General features: G+C 40.6%; 1 long non-coding RNA gene across 1 annotated transcript in view; it reads left to right on the top strand.

Annotated features, from left to right (window-relative positions):
- Nucleotides 1-19900, top strand: part of LOC142203372 (uncharacterized) — a 719604-nt gene that overhangs the window by 55906 nt on the left and 643798 nt on the right. The window lies entirely within an intron of this gene.

Here is a 19900-nt window from a genome sequence, read left to right as displayed (position 1 = left end):
TATGACATCCTGCTTATCTGGTTTTGAACCGCACCATATTTAAAGTGCTGTTATCCATTGTAATAGTATGGTAAATATATTCAAAGGGTTGAATATGCTTAAAATGGGAGAATTATATTATATTATGTTATACTACCTACTCTAATTATTTCTGAAAAGTTGCTCTATAATTGCAGGTACATACTTTGTGTCCGCCAAACTGACACAGTGATAGAGTTAGGATTGGGTCCCGCAGGGTTCACTCTCTGAGCACAGCGCCACCTGCGGGTCAATCTAACCCTTGCCCTCGGCCTTATGTAGTGAGGTGTCTGGAGTGTAAGTCCAGCTTTCGGCCTACAGAGCATGCTCAGACCTATTGGAGCCGCTCACAAGCTAAGTGCCTTTTTTCACCCACTGGGCATGAGCGGTGAGGTCACTACCACTACCCCTACTGGGCGGGGACTTCCCTTTAAATAGTGTGAGCCGACGCCTGCCCGGCGCTCACACTTTGAATCAGAATCTCTGAGATAGTTAAAGACAGTAGTTCAGGGCTAGCTGCAGTTTTCAGGAAGGTGCCAGACTAGGCCTCTGTGTGGGATTTTCCTTGCCACTATCCGCTCTGTAGTTCAGTACCTGTAAATCCTGAACTATCAGCCCTACTCCAGGCTAGGAGCCGTGGACTCTGTTCCAGCCTGAGGTGCTGATAGCAGGTGTGGTTTCTCAGATAGCTTCCTTTACTGTATAACTACCTTTGTTATTCCTGGCTGTTGTTATTCCTGCTGTATTTGCTGGCTGGGGTGAGTTAACCCTTGGCAGTCTTATTTCTTTCCAGCTGTACTGTGCACCTGTCCAGTGAGGTTGACTGGCAGGGCACTGTTGCAGCGTGTTCACTTTAAGTATTGTGTCACTTGTCTGCCAGTGCAGTTTTAACTGGTAGCACACTATTCAGACATACAGCCACCCATCATTGGGCCTGTGGACCTCGCTGCAGTACCTTGCAGACTAGGTTTTGTCGTTTAAAAATGTTATTTTTTAATAAATACACAGAACTGTAACAGTCTTATCAAGTATTCCCCAATATCTTCTGCAAACATTTGTTCATGATTAATCAAATCTAATTTTATTATAGTATATTTTAGACCACTGAAAATCAGAGAAAGTTGGCCAAAGTTTGCTTTAGCATATATTTTAAATTTGTATATTAAAGAATGTTAGTACCTAGATTTTGTTGTTACATTACATCAATCTCCACACTTTCCTCTCAAAATCACAACAGGTGCCCATGGGCTGTTTGGTTTTTCAGTTCATGGGGCATTAGTTTGCAATACTACGAAGATTTTATCGACAAAATGTATACTGCCTCTGGAAAAGGCAAACCATAATTCTGATTCTAGACTGCAGACTCTAGAAGAATTACTTATGCAATACCTGTTCTTTTTCTTACTTCTAACTAGATTTACGGTTTCCCAGCATAGTTACTAATACTACAATTCTGGAAAATCCCTTAAAGCAGGAAATTACATTTTGTAGACATATAATTAGAGTGTAGCTTTCACTTTATTATAGTAGACAAACACAGATTTCACACATGAATCACAGATCCCCCTTATTTAAAGGGATTTTCCCATCTCCTTGTTTCAGCTTTGTATGCAATGTCTGCTTCTCACTTCCTGTATTTCTCTCCCCCCCCCCCCCTTTCTTCTGAACAGGACACACAATCCTTTTGCAGGTCAGATAATCTGCTTGCGCAGAACAAACACAGTGTTATCAGTGTGTTTACATAGAGAGATAACAGACTTGGCGTTATCAGCAAGCTGAAATTAGCTGAACGGCTTGGATTGTCCTGCTGGCACTGAGTAAGTGATGTCACTTGTCCTTTGACCTTTATGAGTTGATAGCTAAATATACTCAGGTTCCATATAATAATGTATTCCCGATTGTTACTGGTTAAATAAAATAAAACATATGACTTTTTATTGATGCAATTTGGTAATTATTTTGGGGTTTTGAACCTAAGAGTTTGCATAATACTGAGTTATACTATTACTCGAGCCACTGACTCTAATATTCTCAAAGGGAAGGTTTTCTCTTACCAAGTGTCCACATTGTATGCAAACTATTAAAGCTTATAAAAGACAACCCTTCTGTGATGGGTAGTAGAGGCAGTGGCTCAAGCAGTAGAGCGATTGCCTCATTCCTGTGTTCAAAACCCATATCGCACCTATACATAGAGTAAACGTTTAAATCAATGGGGGGATCCCACAGGAACCTGATCATTCATATTCCCTGTGCTAAGGTGATGTTACTGTGCTAAAAAGGGGCCCCATATAAATTGATGGTCAACTTGGAGAAGGGTGCAGTAGAAGACAAGCACTATGGATGTTCCCTAACCCTCAGTTTTTGTCTAGTCTATGCACACATAAGAAGATGAATATACTAAAGATTACATTTATAGGTTTTTTTTAGATTTCTAAGTAATTCATTTAAGGTGAAGGGTGTCAAACTCTTACTCATTGGCACCAAAAAGTATATATGTATAACTCAGCAGCCACTGTTAGTATTTTGCCCTTGTAGACCACTTAATGGAAAACTTCAGATACAGTAATTTTTGTGGTACATAATCCACTTTAAAACTAAATTGCTCTATTAATAAATCCTCATTTTCCTGACCTGCAGATGTCGCAGCATCTGCTTATGTAAATGAAACAGCAGAAAACACTTTCTTTTAAATGAATGTATATTCATGGGTGGATTAATTGGAGATTGAGTATAGGCAGTACGCTTTCTCATAGCCCTTCAACCTTTATTTTAACACGCACTGCTGATAGAACTAAATTAAGCCTAGCGGGAATCAGACATTTAAAAGCACAGTACACGTTAAACAAACTTATTATTAACATCTTAAACTATGAAGCCTAATTGTGAGTTGCTTGAGTTGCGCTGCTTCAGTAGTTCCTTAATCATCTCATTAGAGCCCACATGCTAGGATCTCAATGTGAAGGGACTAATGATCTTCATTAGAATGGAGGAGAGAGAAGTAGAGGTGTTTGCTTCTTAAACTATTTCTGCCACCCATCATAAGTCACTTTAATTGGATGGTATGTTTCTGCTGAAAGAAAAGATACATAAATAAAGTGCCTAAGTAATTCCTGATTATGTGGATTAAAGGTGCATAATATAGGAAAAGCTTGAGTAATAATTACTGTGTACAATGTGTAACAGGTATTCCATCTTGATGCCTATGTCAGTTAGCTGTGACCTGTAATCCAGCATTTGTTGTATGTGCACCTCTCATACGGTATATTTTTATCTGACGTTTTTGTGATAAAGCAAAAAAACACAACCTTGCGTACAGACCATTTTTTTGTTGATTTATTCAATATTAGTGTTCATGTTAGACTCATTTCATATTTGAAAACATACAGCCCATTCATAGGCCCAGACAATGAGTAGCAATTACATCTGGACAACATGGAGACTTTGTGAAATCCAACTATTTAACTATCAAGCTACAGCGGCAGTCCAAAGGAAGCCAATGAGTTGTATGCAATCTCGAGGACTGCAGCTGTCACTCGTTAGTGTCAATCAGTTGTCCTACTAATGAGTTTCCTGTCAAGTTTTACTTGGTATGGCAATATGGACATTATACTAAGCGGAAAGGTAACCACAAATTATTTTGTTACTAGTCAGGTATCCTTAAGACCAAAATACTAAATCAAAGTTAAGTGTCTGAAGCTGAAAATTCACAAAAATCCCAAAAGGTTAAAGTATAGGAAACATATACATGTTAGTAGTCATGGAATGTTGGTGGGTTAAAGAAGATATGTAAGTAATGTATCCGATATCTCTTGTATGTAACACAACACCAAAGTGGCTATAGTCAGTCTCCGATCCACAGGAAGCTTTTAGCAAAGAACAGCTCCCTAAAATACAAAACCTTTCTTCTTTATTAAGGCTTCAATTAAATACATAGAAATAGCAATAGTGATGGTAAAGAAGATCAGCTTATGGGTCCATTCAGACGGAGGAAAATGGTGAGGAATTTGGTGTGGAATTTCTATTAGCAGAAAAAGGAATCCATTGAAGTCAATGGGAGGCTTTTTTTTTCAGTGCTGAAATTCCACACAAAATTCCTCATCATTTTCCTCCATGTGAATGGACCCTAACGCACCTTGCACAGGGCTGTGTGCTTTTTAAGTGTGCAAGCCATATGAGTACTGGTGACAGACTATGTAAAAAGCGCTCCTGTTGTATTGCTATTGCATTATTGTTATGTTGTTCCCTGGGGTTCTATACGAAATTGCTAACAAATTTAATTGTATTCACACAATACTAATTCAGGTTATTTAATTTTCTACCACCTTTTCTACCGTAAGAACATACCCTAAGGTTGGTATGTGACAATGGAATAATGCAAAACATGGTTTTGTCATCAAGGCCTAAAAACAGGCCAGTTACTAAAAGGTTAAAGGTGTTTTCTGTCCCCAAATGGATATTTTATACTGTTGACCAATCCACAGAATAGGTCACTAGTGTGTGATCCATTGGGATGCTCCTATTCAAGTAAATGGAGCTGTGTTGCAGCTCCATCCACTGCATTGTGGTGGTTGTAGGGAATTGCAGTGCTGCTACTATTACTTGAATAAGATCAGCTTGTATGTGCTCTATATTCACTGCACCAGCTCTCCCACAGATCACATGCATATATGTACATACAGGTGGATGAAAACTCTATTTGGGGTTGGAGAACCATTAAATATGCAATCAGCAATACAAGCAAGCCTTTCATTTTCTGAAAACTCTGCTATTCATAGTTGCAATAAGAAATCAGTTTTTGTTTTTCGATCAAAGTACAACCTGGAAAAAATGCTGATTTCTAAACACAACTGAAAACTGTTTCTTCCCGTTATAATTTTTATTCTGTTAGAACTGGTGTTTTCCAATTAAAAGAAATATCAGTTACATGAAGCAAAGTATGCAGAGCGTAAAGCCCAGTTTTCCTTCTGGCTGAAAGGTATAAATTGGATTTGTGTAACATCTGACTTTTTGTACCAGAATAAAGTTTAATACAGAACATTAGGCTAATAGCTTTACCTAAGGATTACACATTTGTGCATAGGTCATTCTATGTGGCCTATATTAGTGTATATGGAGCACAGACAAAGCAGTTGCATTAGTCATATACAGTCAGACTACCTATAAGGCCTCCTGCACACGATCACAAGTACAGATAGATACAGGACCTGCTCCATAATTTACAGCTATTCAATTCAGCTGCACAACCTATGGCTGTGTGTATAGACCCATTGGAATGCATGTGTCCATACTTTGATCAGCAATTGTGGATCAAAAGTACATTCATGTGCATGAGGCCATAGATTAAAAACTACTTCTAGATCAAAGTATGCTTGTGTTTTCTTATCTTTTTTTTAAAGAACGGCTTGTAATAAGATAACAATATTTATATAGGTACAAAAAAAATAAGGTGGGAATTTATTAGGCCTCGCAGTACAGAATTTTGCCTTAACAAGGGTTGAAAACAAAGGATTTGTGACATTTTAAGCTTATCTGCACAATCATTTTGTGAATTTTTGCCTGTTTTCATCACTCACCAATTTCACCACTTTTGAAATGTGGATGGGAAAGTGGCATGGTCAGTCTATTTAGTAGTCTGTCACCAAATGTATCTTGCACCTCAGCATTCCCCTGGGGCCATTGATGTCACCGAGGAGGCCAGGAGAGGGTTGAAGACACCCACAAAGGAGCTCCAGAGACCACAATGGAGCCCGGGAGAGGTGAGTACTTACTTTTCTACTCCTCCTCTGACTTCTGCTAATTATAATCTGGGGCACGATCCTGGAGAACGATCCTCGCAAATGTTCATGAAATTAATCTCAGGAGGTGACTATTTTTAGCTATCTCTAGGTCTCTGATAAAGCTTAGAAACCAGAGCCATCTTCAGTAACATGGTTTTATACAGTATATTTATGCTTTGAATTTCATAGTTATAACATGTATGTTACATTTCAAGATAATATGTAAAGGAAATTTTCTAGGAATTTCATATTGATTGAAAACAAAGGATTTGTGACATTTTAAGCTTATCTGCGCAATCGTTTTGTGAATTTTTGCCTGTTTTCATCACTCACCAATTTCACCACTTTTGAAATGTGGATGGGAAAGTGGCATGGTCAGTCTATTTAGTAGTCTGTCACCAAATGTATCTTGCACCTCAGCATTCCCCTGGGGCCATTGATGTCACCGAGGAGGCCAGGAGAGGGTCCATAGGATAGGCCATTAATATTGTATTGTGGGGAGGAGTTCAACTCTCTTCACCCCCAAAGATCAATGTTTACCAGGTATACCACTATACATTTTGTAGCAGCTGTGTTTGGTTCAGCTTCTTCATTTCGATAGAACTGAACAGCATAGGTCTACAGGACTAAGCACAGTTGCTGCAAAATCTATGGTGCTGTATGGTGCTAAATAATGAAGACATTCCAGATCTCCCCAGAGAGCTGATTGGTGGAGGTTCTGGAAGTCAGATCCCCACTTATCTCATATCAATGTTCTATATCAATATTAAAGTCCAAGAAAAACGCTTTAAAGTAGTAAGAAACAATGATAACCTTATGAACCTAGTAGTGTTTTTGCACAGACCAGTTTCCTTGCTTTAGATTCCTCATATAATCCATACACCTCTATTCTCCTGGCTAGTTGCTGTCACTAATATCTTCCATATGGTCAGCCATTAAAGTGTCTTGTAACAGGTTTTTTTTTTCTTTTCCCGAATGTCCACATATGTACCTCATGAAAGGAGTCATTATCAAAGGGATTACACAGATGTGGAGCCTTCAATGGTATAACTAGTGAACACTGACAGGTCATAGACACAATTATATGACAGCGGTTATTATTGCAACTCATTATGGTACAATGTGTCAGAAACCTTTGTGAGTGATAGAAAATTGTATTTATTTTGTACTATAGCTTGTTCCAACTGTAGAACACGTTAATATAAAAGAGGTTTTCATTCTATCTATTAATCAAAGTATATTGTCCTGGTTCTATAAGTGCAGTTATAGTAGGTTGTTTTGGGGGGTTATTTAACAATGACAATAAATTCGTCATTAAATTTAAGTGAATTATAATATATAAATATTAATTCAAATAATATTCTATTTCTATTTAGGACATTAACATCATTTTCCCAACAACTTTCATCCATATCTGTAAAAATTACACATACAGATGTGTCCATCCTTACCTTTCTTCACATTGGGGATTGCAATTTCTTACTATGCAAACTCAATATTATAGCAATATACTAGCAGAGGCCTCTGCAGGCTACATTAAACCTCATAATCACTGGCTGGCTAAACATAGACACACACAGCATGAACAACCCCTTGTGAAGCATTGAAAATATTTTTTCTTTCAAATCTGGTCATCTTGAACTTGGGATATGTTGAGCCAAGCCATTTGTTTTTGCCTTGTCATAATAAACAAATTCCATTGTATTCCCTATAAATCAGCATAGGCGTTGGTCCTTCATTTGCTGTTGTGACTCCTGCCCACGAAATGTTCATAGGGCATTTAGGTGACTTTAATAGTGTTTATGATCATCATAGGTAGGGTTCTCTGCTCAGACTCCCCCATTAGCACAGAAGGCCTCACAAATGCCTTATCTCACTTAATTATGGTTGACTTTTGCTTCTCTCACCAATAACAATTAATCAGTTTGGGTTTCTTGAATTTAAAGTCCAAAACGCTTCCTACCCTACCACCTTTAATGGGAGGAAAACTTACTTTTATGCGCATAAATCAATGAAGCAATTGTGGGAAATTAGCTTGGTAGGAGCAGCAGAGTGGACCCAAACAGCCAGAGACAGAGCATCTGGTGAAAACAGGCTTTTGCCCCTGTGTTTGAAAAAATAAATAAAATACAGCCTTAACTTCATGCAAAAATATAACACTACCCTGCTCGACTGAGCTATTAACTAAGCAAAAACTTCCCTCACTATACGAGTGGCTTACTACCAACCACTCGGGAAAACAAGACATAAACAGTAACACGTTTTTCTCACCAGACTGCACAGACCCAGGAACGTCCTATCTCTACTGAAAAACCTGTCCTGGATTAATGATTACCATACATCAGTAAGGAACTTGGGAGAGTTATGGCGACATTCCGGCACCCTGCCTGTCACATTCTTAGACTATGCAGAGGTAATCATCTTTTTATGGAAGCACAAATCAGCCTCCAAGTGCACCCAGGGAAAAATGGCCTGATCTTCCAGATTTGCTAGAGAGCCACAAGCGCTTCAGCGCTCCCCTAAAAGTGATGCCTAACCCATTTATGCCAGAGGTTATATATTTTTCAGTTTGAATAATGGAACTCTAGGCATAAATGGGTAAATGCTGTCCCTTTAGTTGCGCTTGCGATAAATATTTTCAGTCTATTCCTTAGACTTATCTGTCAAAACTGGAAAATGAGGACTGTCCCAAGTGCACTCGCATGCTGATTGGCATATCCATAAAAGTATGATTATTTTTGTATTTGTTTACCTATTTGAGAGCATGAAGCTACATTTCTGGTCCAATTAAAGGCCTACATGGTAGTATCAATGGTTTAAAAGGCATTTGAACCTGATAGACATTTACTGAGAAAATAAAAAAATGGCAAGCACATTGGATAGGAAACTGTACAAGTTTCTCTTTAAATGGGTTATCTAGGCTTATCTTCCCAGAAACAGCTGGAAATGTATATGTAGATTGTGAGCCCCACATAGAGCTCACAATGTACATTTTTCCCTATCAGTATGTCTTTTTTTGGAATATGGGATGAAAATCCATGCAAACACGGGGAGAACATACAAACTCCTTGCAGATGGTTTATGCCCTTGGCAGGATTTGAACACCAGGACTCCAGCGCTGCAATGCTAACCACTGAGCCACTGTGTAGCTTCTAAAAGCTCTGGGACTCGTGTGCAAAATCCTATTACTACAAAATATGTATATCATTTTTTATAACTTTCAATTTCTACAAACTGTCCAAAGAGCAATGTTTTTTTTAAAAAAATGATAAATGTAAAAACCAAACACAACAGTGTCTGAACAGCATAACTTCCGATCGATTTCCCTTTTTTCACAAAGTGTCTATAACCTACTGTTGCTCATTTTATTTCAAGGACTTTTGACACTCGGATTCATTTTTTATAGTTGTGGAAGTTTATTGATTTCTGAGATAAGCAGTAACCTGCATGGATTTTCCACGGTGGAAAGGAAATTGTCAATTGATCAGCTACACATATGCAAACCATAGAAAAGCATGTTACATATGATACATATTGCATGGGGTGTGGATAATATCTGACACATGCTAAATGGTTCACATTTACAAAGGAAGAAAGTAGTTAAACAGAACTCTGCTCACAAGTTATTACAATTATGTAACAGAAGGAAATATTGGACTTGAAGGTTTGAATTGTTGCCCTACAAATGTATGATAAAAGTATAAATAGAGAGGTTGAAAGACTAGACATATGTACAAATTGTATACCTTTATATAGAAAGTATGTAGAGACCAGAGCATATGTTACTATTGTTATAGAAATTGATATTTGGCTTTAACTATTTTTAAATTGAATTGGATTTATGTTTTTTTTATTAATTCATAAGTTTTATTAAGTTTTCAAAGGAGGATACTGGAATGGAAAATCCACATAATAAGTACATGATAAAGATAACACACTAGAAAGATATAACAGCAGAGTATATACCTATACCACATAATATAAAGACATAGCAGCACGAGTGTCCATATTGATTATGCAAATATGCAGACCAATATGTAAAATATATGTAAAATATAACATTAAGACATTGAGGCCACCATGTCATAAAAAAAAATGCAACAATCCCACTCCAAAGAGGGTAATGAGAGAGTGGTACTGAGGGGAGGAGGCAGGATGCTAGTCAAGGGAATAAGGGAATGGATGTGAGGAAGGGAAGAGAAGGTTCAGTGAGATGAGTGAGGTAGAGCAGAGAAGGTAGAAGATTGGATAGAAACAAAGAGAAGACTATATCCTGGGAGACTTGTATAGTCAGTGACAGGTCTAATCTAGGGATCCAGTGACCCAGGATGAGTTAATTAGTAGGTGGTACTTGGAGAGAAATTCTGCTGAAGTTAGACAACCAAAGAGTCCAGATTTTCAAGTAGTGCGTGTGGGTCCATGATGTCCTGCTCATTAATTCTTCAATTTTATCGACTTGAGGGGGCAACATGGTGGCTCAGTGTTTAGCACTGTAGACTTGCAGCGCTGGAATCCTGGGTTCGTATCCTACCAGGAACAACATCTGCAAGGAGTTTGTATGTTCTACCCGTGCTTGCGTGGATTTCCTCCCATACTATAAAAACATACTGATAGAAAAAGAATGTACGTTGTGAGCCCTATATGGGACTTGAGCCACCCAAAGAGATACAGGAGGTGATGTAGTTTTAAGCCAAAACTGAGCATTCAGTGATTTGGCAGCTGCAATGACATGGTTAGCAAGGTGATCTCTGGAAGGTTTGAAATCCATGGAGAGGAGTAAAAGAAATATCAGGTCCAGAATAAGTTTATAGTAGAGTTGGTGACTTTAGGTATATAGTCCTGTACACTGTAACAGAACAGTTGAATGACAGGAATGGTCCACCACAAGTGCAAATTGGTGCCTGTTCCATCCAGACATCTCTGGCATTTGTCGTTGGACAGTAATTTTTTGTGAAAGAGCCATTCTGGAGTTCTATACCACCTGTAGACTAATTTATAATGGTTTTCTTGTAAGTGAGTACAAGGGAAAAAAAAGCTATGGAAGTGTTGTAGAATATAATCAACCTTCTCTCTAGAGAAGTTGACTTGCAAAACTTTTTTCCAGCTAGTGATGAATGGATGGTACAAGTGGGTCTACAAACTGTTGAAGGAGAAATTAGATCTTTTTCATCATTTTGGTTTTGGAGATCTTCACAAATATGGTTAATTGAAGAGGTCAATACAGTTCTTCAGTTGTTGCTTGTGTAAAAAGGAGAGTTTCAGGTCAGGATCAAGTTTCATGATGCCTTCAATTTTAAACAGGAAGTCCCCAGCGGAGATATTTCTCAAAGTCGAAATGAATCTCGTAAAGAGGCTACGGAGTTATTTGAAGTAGGCAGTTGGTAAGTGAATGTATAGTATCAAAAACTTAGAGGATTTTCGGAACTAGATAGGTCAGTAGATTTTTTTTCTACTGAACCATGACAGAGGCAGTGGGGTTTAAGAAGATAAGTTATGTTTAATCTCTTTTAACAGGAGTAGAATTTACGCTTACATAAGTCTTCAATATGTGGTGTAAGATGGATCCCCAGATATTTTATTGAGGAGTCTGACCAGTGAAAGAGATTACAATTTCTAAGACAACTTTCAAAGACCTTGGATAAGGATGATATTCAGCACTTTGGACTATGTGAGGTTAGCCCTATAACAGGATACCTTGCCGAAAAAGAGGAGGAGATACGTAATAGCCAGGACGCCTTCATCAGAGATCATGATAACGAAGAGTACAATATCTGCAAAGGCAGCAGCATGTAGAGTGGTATCACCAACTTTCAAGGTGAAGACAGAAGCCTTTCAAGGTCACAGACCATGCTATTCTCCCAATCCTCTGTATTTTACCTGCGTATTACATGTAATGGCAGCATTAAAATACAAAACCGTTGGAAAATTTGGGTCAAAAAATGTTCTTTGTTAATTGTGTTTGCTCATCACTAAAGATAAAGCATAGGCATTCATCTGCATTTTGTAGTTGAATAGTTTTGGAATGGTGTACTATACATTAGGTGTGTACATTAAATATGCGAAGAACATTGGGTAATTGTCCTCTAGGCTCTACATAAAATTCATATAGGATTAAAATAGCCTACCGGTAATTTTCCAGAGTAATATTAAGAGCTAATCTTCTGAAACGAGTCAGTTGCAATATTTCTTGTTTCCTTCATAGATGAGATCACCTATTTTATATAGAAAAGATCCTAAAGTGCAAGAGATTCTGTGCTTTTATATTGTGCAGCTAATGCCTACATCAACTCTTGCGTGTTTACGTAAGAGCAAATGGAAAATTTTACAAAGCAGAGAACAATGTAGATCAAAGTTTTAATCCAAACTTTCAAGCAGTATACTTGTGAATGTTTTTAGAATCCAGAGGACAAGCAAGGATATCCTATCCTTGTACACTCCAGGGCAATAAAAAGCAGATAGAAATACCGAGTTAAGTATGTGTTAATCAAAGTAAATAGGGGAGACATTGGATCAAATCTGGAAGTCTGGTTTTTTATTGCTGTTCTGGCTCCTGTGGAAAGCAGTTTCTGGTATAATACAGACAATTCCTTAAACTTATTTAGAGTCTGACAAATGTTTTGATCATTATACAGAAATTAAATGTATATCACCAGAAAAAGAGAGCACATCTGCTTTAACCGGCATGTTTACAATCATTTTAATGATGCCATTAAATGCTCTTTCCAGCTCTTACTTTTTCCTGTGTATTAGAAGCACAAGGACAATAAGCTCGCCACCTGTATTCTCTGCAATGTATCTCTGGACTTTTAAAAGGGAAATAAGATCTTCACTCTCCAGAAAATCCATTCTGTTTCTTCAATGAGCATACGTCATGTGTCTTACATAGCAACCACATGTACTTTTCGAGAAAGGTTTGATTGCTATTTATCTGACATTAGACACTTGAAATGTGATCAGATGTATACAGATAACTGCTTCAATACTGTAAATATAAAGCCAATATATATATATATATATATATATATATATATATATATATATTAAAAAAAAACCTCTTAGAAGTGGACCATTTTTCCATTTCCTATCTTTACTAACACGTCCACAGAAACCCTATTGTACTTGTAGATGCATAACCCTACCTTTACTCCCTTGTTCCTGAGATTGATGATGACAAGTACAGTACATACATTGTGTATAGTTATTTCTGTACGTTGGGTTGACTTACTATTTGGAGTAACTGAGCTTATGCTGATGTGGCTGCTCAGTAAGCTTTCAAAAAAAGTTCTATAGTGGCACATACACCTAAGCTTGTGCCACTGACAATGTGACATGACTTAGGGCTTTTTATGCAGTTTTCATTCCTACACCTAAAAGTGGTGGAGCAATACAGTGATGCAATTTGAAGAAAGACAAAAACTGGTTAAAAAAAGCAATTTTTTTTTTTTTTTTTTTTTAAATAGCATATTGTACACCTGACAAAGAAAACAACTGGTGTTTTATCTTTTTTCTGTGGGACCCAGGAAAGTCCTTTTTAGGTGAAGGCTCCACGGGATGTCCCACAACAGTAAAGCACTGTGGGAAAAACCACGGTGGCAATGTGTCATGGTTCTTCCCGCAGCACTTTAGACAGAAAGTTTGCTGAGTTTTCTGTTTCAATTATATCTATGGGAAAACCACTGGCATTTCTGTAGGTATAATTGACATGCTGCGATTTCCAAAACCATGCCAGTTTTGGAAATCGCGGCGTGTTTGCACGAGGGGTTTTACCGCAAAGTGGGCTTGGGATTCACTAGAATCCTATCCACTTTGTCTGTACTGTAAAATGCCATGGTGTTTTTGCCACAGGAAAATTGTGGCATCTGTCCCATGGGGCCCCGGCCTTATGCTCCACATTGTGGAAACACAACTTTTTTTTGCAGATTTTGTTTTGTTTTTTTGGAATGGATTGAGCAGAAGGTAAAAGTATAAGGAACTTCCTATATATTTCCTATTCCTTTTGTATCCATTCTTGGCTTAGGCTCAAAAAACCTCAACAAAATTTGTAACAAAAAAGCTGCGTTTCTGCAATGTGGGGCTGCAGCCTTAGATAGTCTACCACCTCTTACAAGCATATACAACTACCACGACTGTGTTACAGAGCACACTACAGTTATAAACATTCCGTTGTTATATGTGTCACTTTTGTAGATTTGAAAAAAATGATTTCAAAGATATATGCAAATTGTCTCCTGCCTGTGCCAGGGTGTACATTAGGAGGTGATGCTCCCACTGCTATGACATCACCTATTTTACTGAGTGAAATCTCAGGCAAGTAAGTGGGTCCCGGCAGTATGAGCAGTGCTCCGGGAGCCCCAAGAGCATTATCTGCCTCATTTGCATAATTGTGACACAGTAAATATCAGAGAGGAATAAAAGATTGGAGAATTAAACTTTAATACACCCCACAGTTTGAACACAACATCTCAACAAATTTGAAGATAAAACAAGTCTGGGGGCACCAGACGGTACTCCAACGCCAGGGCGAGTTAGAATCACAAATCCTTATTTGGACAGCTGCCAGCTCTAAGTTACTGGTTTTCTTTAATGTGATCAGGATCTAACCTCAGCATCAGGTCCTGCCTGACAGTCTCATACATAATAGAACTCCCTCTGTTCCCTAGGTCAAGTCCTTATATCCCTAAATGGGGTAAAATTTGGATGGTTTCTAGTTCCTCCCTCAAGATAGAAGAATGCAGACACTGCAGGGGACATCTCCATAGCATAAACATGATGACAAGTCACAAATTTGAAGCCTAGAAGTGTTATGCCCTGCATTTTCCAATCTCCAAAGGGCAGCATCAAGGGAAACCAAGGGAATTCAGTTAGCATGTAGATGGACAGTTCACATAACAGTATATAAGGACACAATTCACATGAATGATATCAGAAATATAAACACAAATTTCACTGAGGAACGGTCACAACACTTCAAAGTTTTTCTTGTTCATATCTGCAAAAGTGACATACATAACAAAGGTATGTTTATCACTGTAATGTGATAGACTCCCTAAATAAAATGACCATTGTTTAGGAATAATGGAATACTTGATTTTAATGTATGAATAAAACCCATGTTATCTCAATTTCTTAATTTGGAAAATACACTTTCCTAGTTCCCGCCACTGACAACATAGTACCCAGTGGCGTAACTAGGAATGGCGGGGCCCCGTGGCGAACTTTTGACATGGCCCCCCCCCCCGACAGACACCGACGCCAAAGACCTCGACCGACCCACTCCTATGCATTTCTGCGCGTTCTATTATGCCCCATAGTGGCCCCTTAACACAGTATTATCCCCCATAGTGGCCCATGCACACAGTATTATGTCCCTTAGTGGCCCCTGCAAACAATATTATCCCCCATAGTTGCCTCTGCACACAGTATTATGTCCCATAGTGGCCCCTGCAGTGCCGCACCTCTAATGAGGCGACCTGAGGCGAATGCTCAGGCGGCGCTATGCCAGGGGGCGGCCTTTTTACTGACCTAAGCCAGTCCAGGACAAGCTGCGTGCGAACTGTCCTGGACTGGCTTAGTGTCACGCCAGCCCGGCAGGGAAAGCGAGCAGAGGTTTGGGGCGGGCCTGTGAACGCAGCGCTGCTGCTACATAGATGAGAGTTATAGCAGTGCTGCTCCAGAGGCCGCCCCTCCTCCTTAGCAGAGAGCAGGTTGTCTCCCTGCCTGCTCTGTGCATGCTCCTGCATGCTCTGCCGCACCCTCCTCCCCCTCCTCCCCACACGCCGGGTGACGTGGCCGACGTGTGCCTGCTCTCCTACGCGGTCTCACAAGACCGCTGGGCAGGCAGAAGAACAGACAGCAGTAAGTACACTGCTGTCAAAGAGATAACAGTGATTTTTTTGGAGTGCTGGGGGAGGGGGGCTTTTGAATGTCTGTCTGGCCCTTAAAGACTGTTTTTCCCACCCACTTGTAATTCTTGCATTTGGGGGTTAACAGGAGCACTTGCTGGTGGGAAAAAAACAGTCCTTAAGGTACAGACAGACATTCAAAAGCCCCCCTCCCCCAGCACCGCAACCCTCCCCCTTGTATTAATACTGCCCCTAACAGCTCTTATATAAATACTGCATATCATTAATACAAGGAAGGGGGGTTATATAGGGACTGTTAGGGGCATTATTAATATAAGGAGGGGGGATGTTATTAATATGGGGCACTATTTAAAGAGGACCTTTCACCGATTTGGGCACAGGCAGTTCTATATACCGCTGGAAAGCCGACAGTGCGCTGTGTTCAGCACACTGTCGGCTTTCCCGATCTGTGCCCCGGGTAAAGAGCTATCAGTGCCGATACCGTACCTCTTTATTATCAGAAGGGTGTTCCTGACAGTCTGTCAGTAACGTCTTTCTCCACAGCAGCACCTATAGTGCTGTACAGTGTGAGCGGAGAGGAACGCCCCTCCCCTCCTGATAATACTCGTCTATGGACGAGTACTGTGAGCAGAGAGAGGGGGCGTTCCTCCCCGCTCACACTGTACAGCGCTATAGGCATTGCTGTGAATAACAGTGTTCCTGACTGACTTTCAGAAACGCCCTTCTGACTGTGAAGAGCTACGGTACCGGCACCAATAGCTCCTAACCGGGGGCACAGAACGGGAAAGCCGACAGTGCGCTGAATTCAGTGCACTGTTGGCTTTCCAGCGGTATATAAAACCGCATGTGCCCCAACTCATGAAAGGTCCTCTTTAAGAGGCTTTGTGTAGGTGAGGACAATATGGGTCAGGTGCCCGGAGAAGTGATGAGTCAAAGATGTCTGTGTTGCAAACTTTACAGAGACAAATCACATGCTGGAAGAAGTGGTCATGGCGGTCCAGAGGGAAGAGACGGGAAATGTGAGCGATTAGACAGGGACGTCTCCGGTAAGTCACCACAAAATGTTACGCACTACTGTACCACTGTATTCACTGTAATGTTACCGCTAGCATCCCCCCCCCAGTATACAGTCCGGCAGGGGGGGGCGGGCCTTTCTGTCATCCGCCTCAGGCAGCAGAAAGGCTAGGTTCACCACTGGGCCCCTGCACACAGTATTATGTCCCACTGTGGACACCCATAAACAATTATTATACTCTGGGGTCTTTTCAGACCCCAGAGTATAATAATCGGAGACCCGGGGGGAAAAAACATAAACTACTAATAAAAAACTACTGTTACTTACCTGTCCCCCAGCTCCTACGCGGTCTTCTCCGCTGCCTTCTATGTTGCTGTCCCTGTTCAATGACGTCGGACGTCACATGACCCGGGACGCAGGCCGGGTTCATGTGACGTCAGAGACGTCCTGAAGGAGGCCTGGCAGGATAGTGGAGAGGTAAGTAACATGTTTTTTATGTTTCTTACCTCTCTCGGTCCGCCAATCATTATACTTGGGGGTCCAAAAAGACCCCTGAGTATAATGATAGCAGTGGTAGTGGCTGTCACCGGGCCCCCAATGTCCCGAGCCCTGTGGCAGCTGCCTCCACTGCTATGGCGGTAATTACGGCACTGATAGTACCCCTGTTTCCCAGTGTCTTATATTAAATTCTCTTCCGAAATATATGACCTATCTTATTTTCGGGGGATGGCTTATGCAGCAGCTGGAACGGGGGACAATCGGCAGTCATGCCGGCGCTTCCTTAGCGGAGCGCCGGCATGACTGCTGGTTGTAGGTGGTCCAGGAGGTGATGGGGGGGTGTCTTATTTTCGGGTAAACAGGTATGTCATAAAAATGATATCTGAGTTTATTTCCCAATAGGCAATAATAAATTGGACTGGTACATTACATAATATTCATGCATAACCAGAGTTACACCACAACCAGTGGCGTGACTACAGGGGTAGCAGCAGCCACAGGGCCCGGCGACAGCCGCTACCTCTGCGTTTTTTTCTTTTCTTAATAAGCCATTACCAGCTGGAGTTTCTCCAGCCAGTAACGGGTCCTATTTACTTACCGATCCTGGCAGGGGCCGGGATAGGTAAGTGACGCTGCAGGCCCCACAAGCACTATTATTATATTCGGGGGTCTTTTCAGACCCCTGAGTATAATGATCAGAGGCCCTGGAAAGGTAAAGGAACATAATAAATTCTGTTACTTACCTTTCCACGCTGCTTCGGGCCTAGTTGTGTGACATTCCTGATGTCACATGACCGGGGCCTTTGTCCCGGGTCATATGACGTCAGTACATCATTAAAGATGGCCGAAACCACCGAAGACTGCAGCGGAGCCAGAGATAGGTAAGTAATAGAGATGAGCGAACAGTGTTCTATCGAACTCATGTTCGATCGGATATTAGGCTGTTCGGCATGTTCGAATCGAATCGAACACCGCGTGGTAAAGTGCGCCATTACTCGATTCCCCTCCCACCTTCCCTGGCGCCTTTTTTGCTCCAATAACAGCACAGGGTAGGTGGGACAGGAACTACGACACCGGTGACGTTGAAAAAAGTAGGCAAAACCCATTGGCTGCCGAAAACATGTGACCTCTAATTTAAAAGAACAGCGCCGCCCAGCTTCGCGTCATTCTGAGCTTGCAATTCACCGAGGACGGAGGTTTCCGTCCAGTTAGCTAGGGGTTAGATTCTGGGTAGGCAGGGACAGGCTAGGATAGGAAGGAGAAGACAACCAACAGCTCTTATAAGAGCTAAATTCCAGGGAGAAGCTTGTCAGTGTAACGTGGCACTGACGGGCTCAATCGCCGCAACCCAGCTTTCCCAGGATCCTGAATGGAACACACTGACAGTGTATTCCCGTATACCCCATATATACACCCCAAATCCCCGTTCCAACGGTGTGCCCCCCCACCTTCACCTCAGAAATACCCTGCAAGTCCCCTAGCAATAGAATTGGGGCTATATACACCCACAATTTTTGCTACTGGTATATAGTGCCATTGTCTGACTGGGAATTCAAAGAATATATTGGGGTGACGTGCACCCACAATTTTTGCTACTGCTATACAGTGCCATTGTCTCACTGGGAATTCAAAGAATATATGGGGGTTATGTGCACCCACAATTTTTAATACTGGTATACAGTGCCATTGTCTGACTGGGAATTCAAAGAATATATGGGGGTTACGTGCACCCACAATTTTTAATACTGGTATACAGTGCCATTGTCTGACTGGGAATTCAAAGAATATATGGGGGTTACGTGCACCCACAATTTTTAATACTGCTATACAGTTCCATTGTCTCACTGGGAATTCAAAGAATATATGGGGGTTATGTGCACCCACAATTTTTAATACTGGTATACAGTGCCATTGTCTGACTGGGAATTCAAAGAATATATGGGGGTTATGTGCACCCACAATTTTTAATACTGGTATACAGTGCCATTGTCTGACTGGGAATTCAAAGAATATATGGGGGTTACGTGCACCCACAATTTTTAATACTGCTATACAGTTCCATTGTCTCACTGGGAATTCAAAGAATATATGGGGGTTATGTGCACCCACAATTTTTAATACTGGTATACAGTGCCATTGTCTGACTGGGAATTCAAAGAATATATGGGGGTTACGTGCCCCCACAATTTTTAATACTGGTATACAGTGCCATTGTCTGACTGGGAATTCAAAGAATATATGGGGGTTATGTGCACCCACAATTTTTAATACTGGTATACAGTGCCATTGTCTCACTGGGAATTCAAAGAATATATTGGGGTTATGTGCACCCACAATTTTTACTACTGGTATATAGTGCCATTGTCTGACTGGGAATTCAAAGAATATATGGGGGTTATGTGCACCCACAATTTTTAATACTGGTATACAGTGCCATTGTCTGACTGGGAATTCAAAGAATATATGGGGGTTATGTGCACCCACAATTTTTAATACTGGTATACAGTGCCATTGTCTGACTGGGAATTCAAAGAATATATGGGGGTTATGTGCACCCACAATTTTTAATACTGGTATACAGTGCCATTGTCTGACTGGGAATTCAAAGAATATATGGGGGTTATGTGCACCCACAATTTTTAATACTGGTATATAGTGCCATTGTCTGACTGGGAATTCAAAGAATATATGGGGGTTACGTGCACCCACAATTTTTGCTACTGCTATAC

This window comes from Leptodactylus fuscus, chromosome 5, assembly GCF_031893055.1.
Source record: "Leptodactylus fuscus isolate aLepFus1 chromosome 5, aLepFus1.hap2, whole genome shotgun sequence".
In the NCBI taxonomy this organism is placed as follows: Eukaryota; Metazoa; Chordata; class Amphibia; order Anura; family Leptodactylidae; genus Leptodactylus; species Leptodactylus fuscus.
This window is presented reverse-complemented; position numbering and strand designations above follow the sequence as displayed.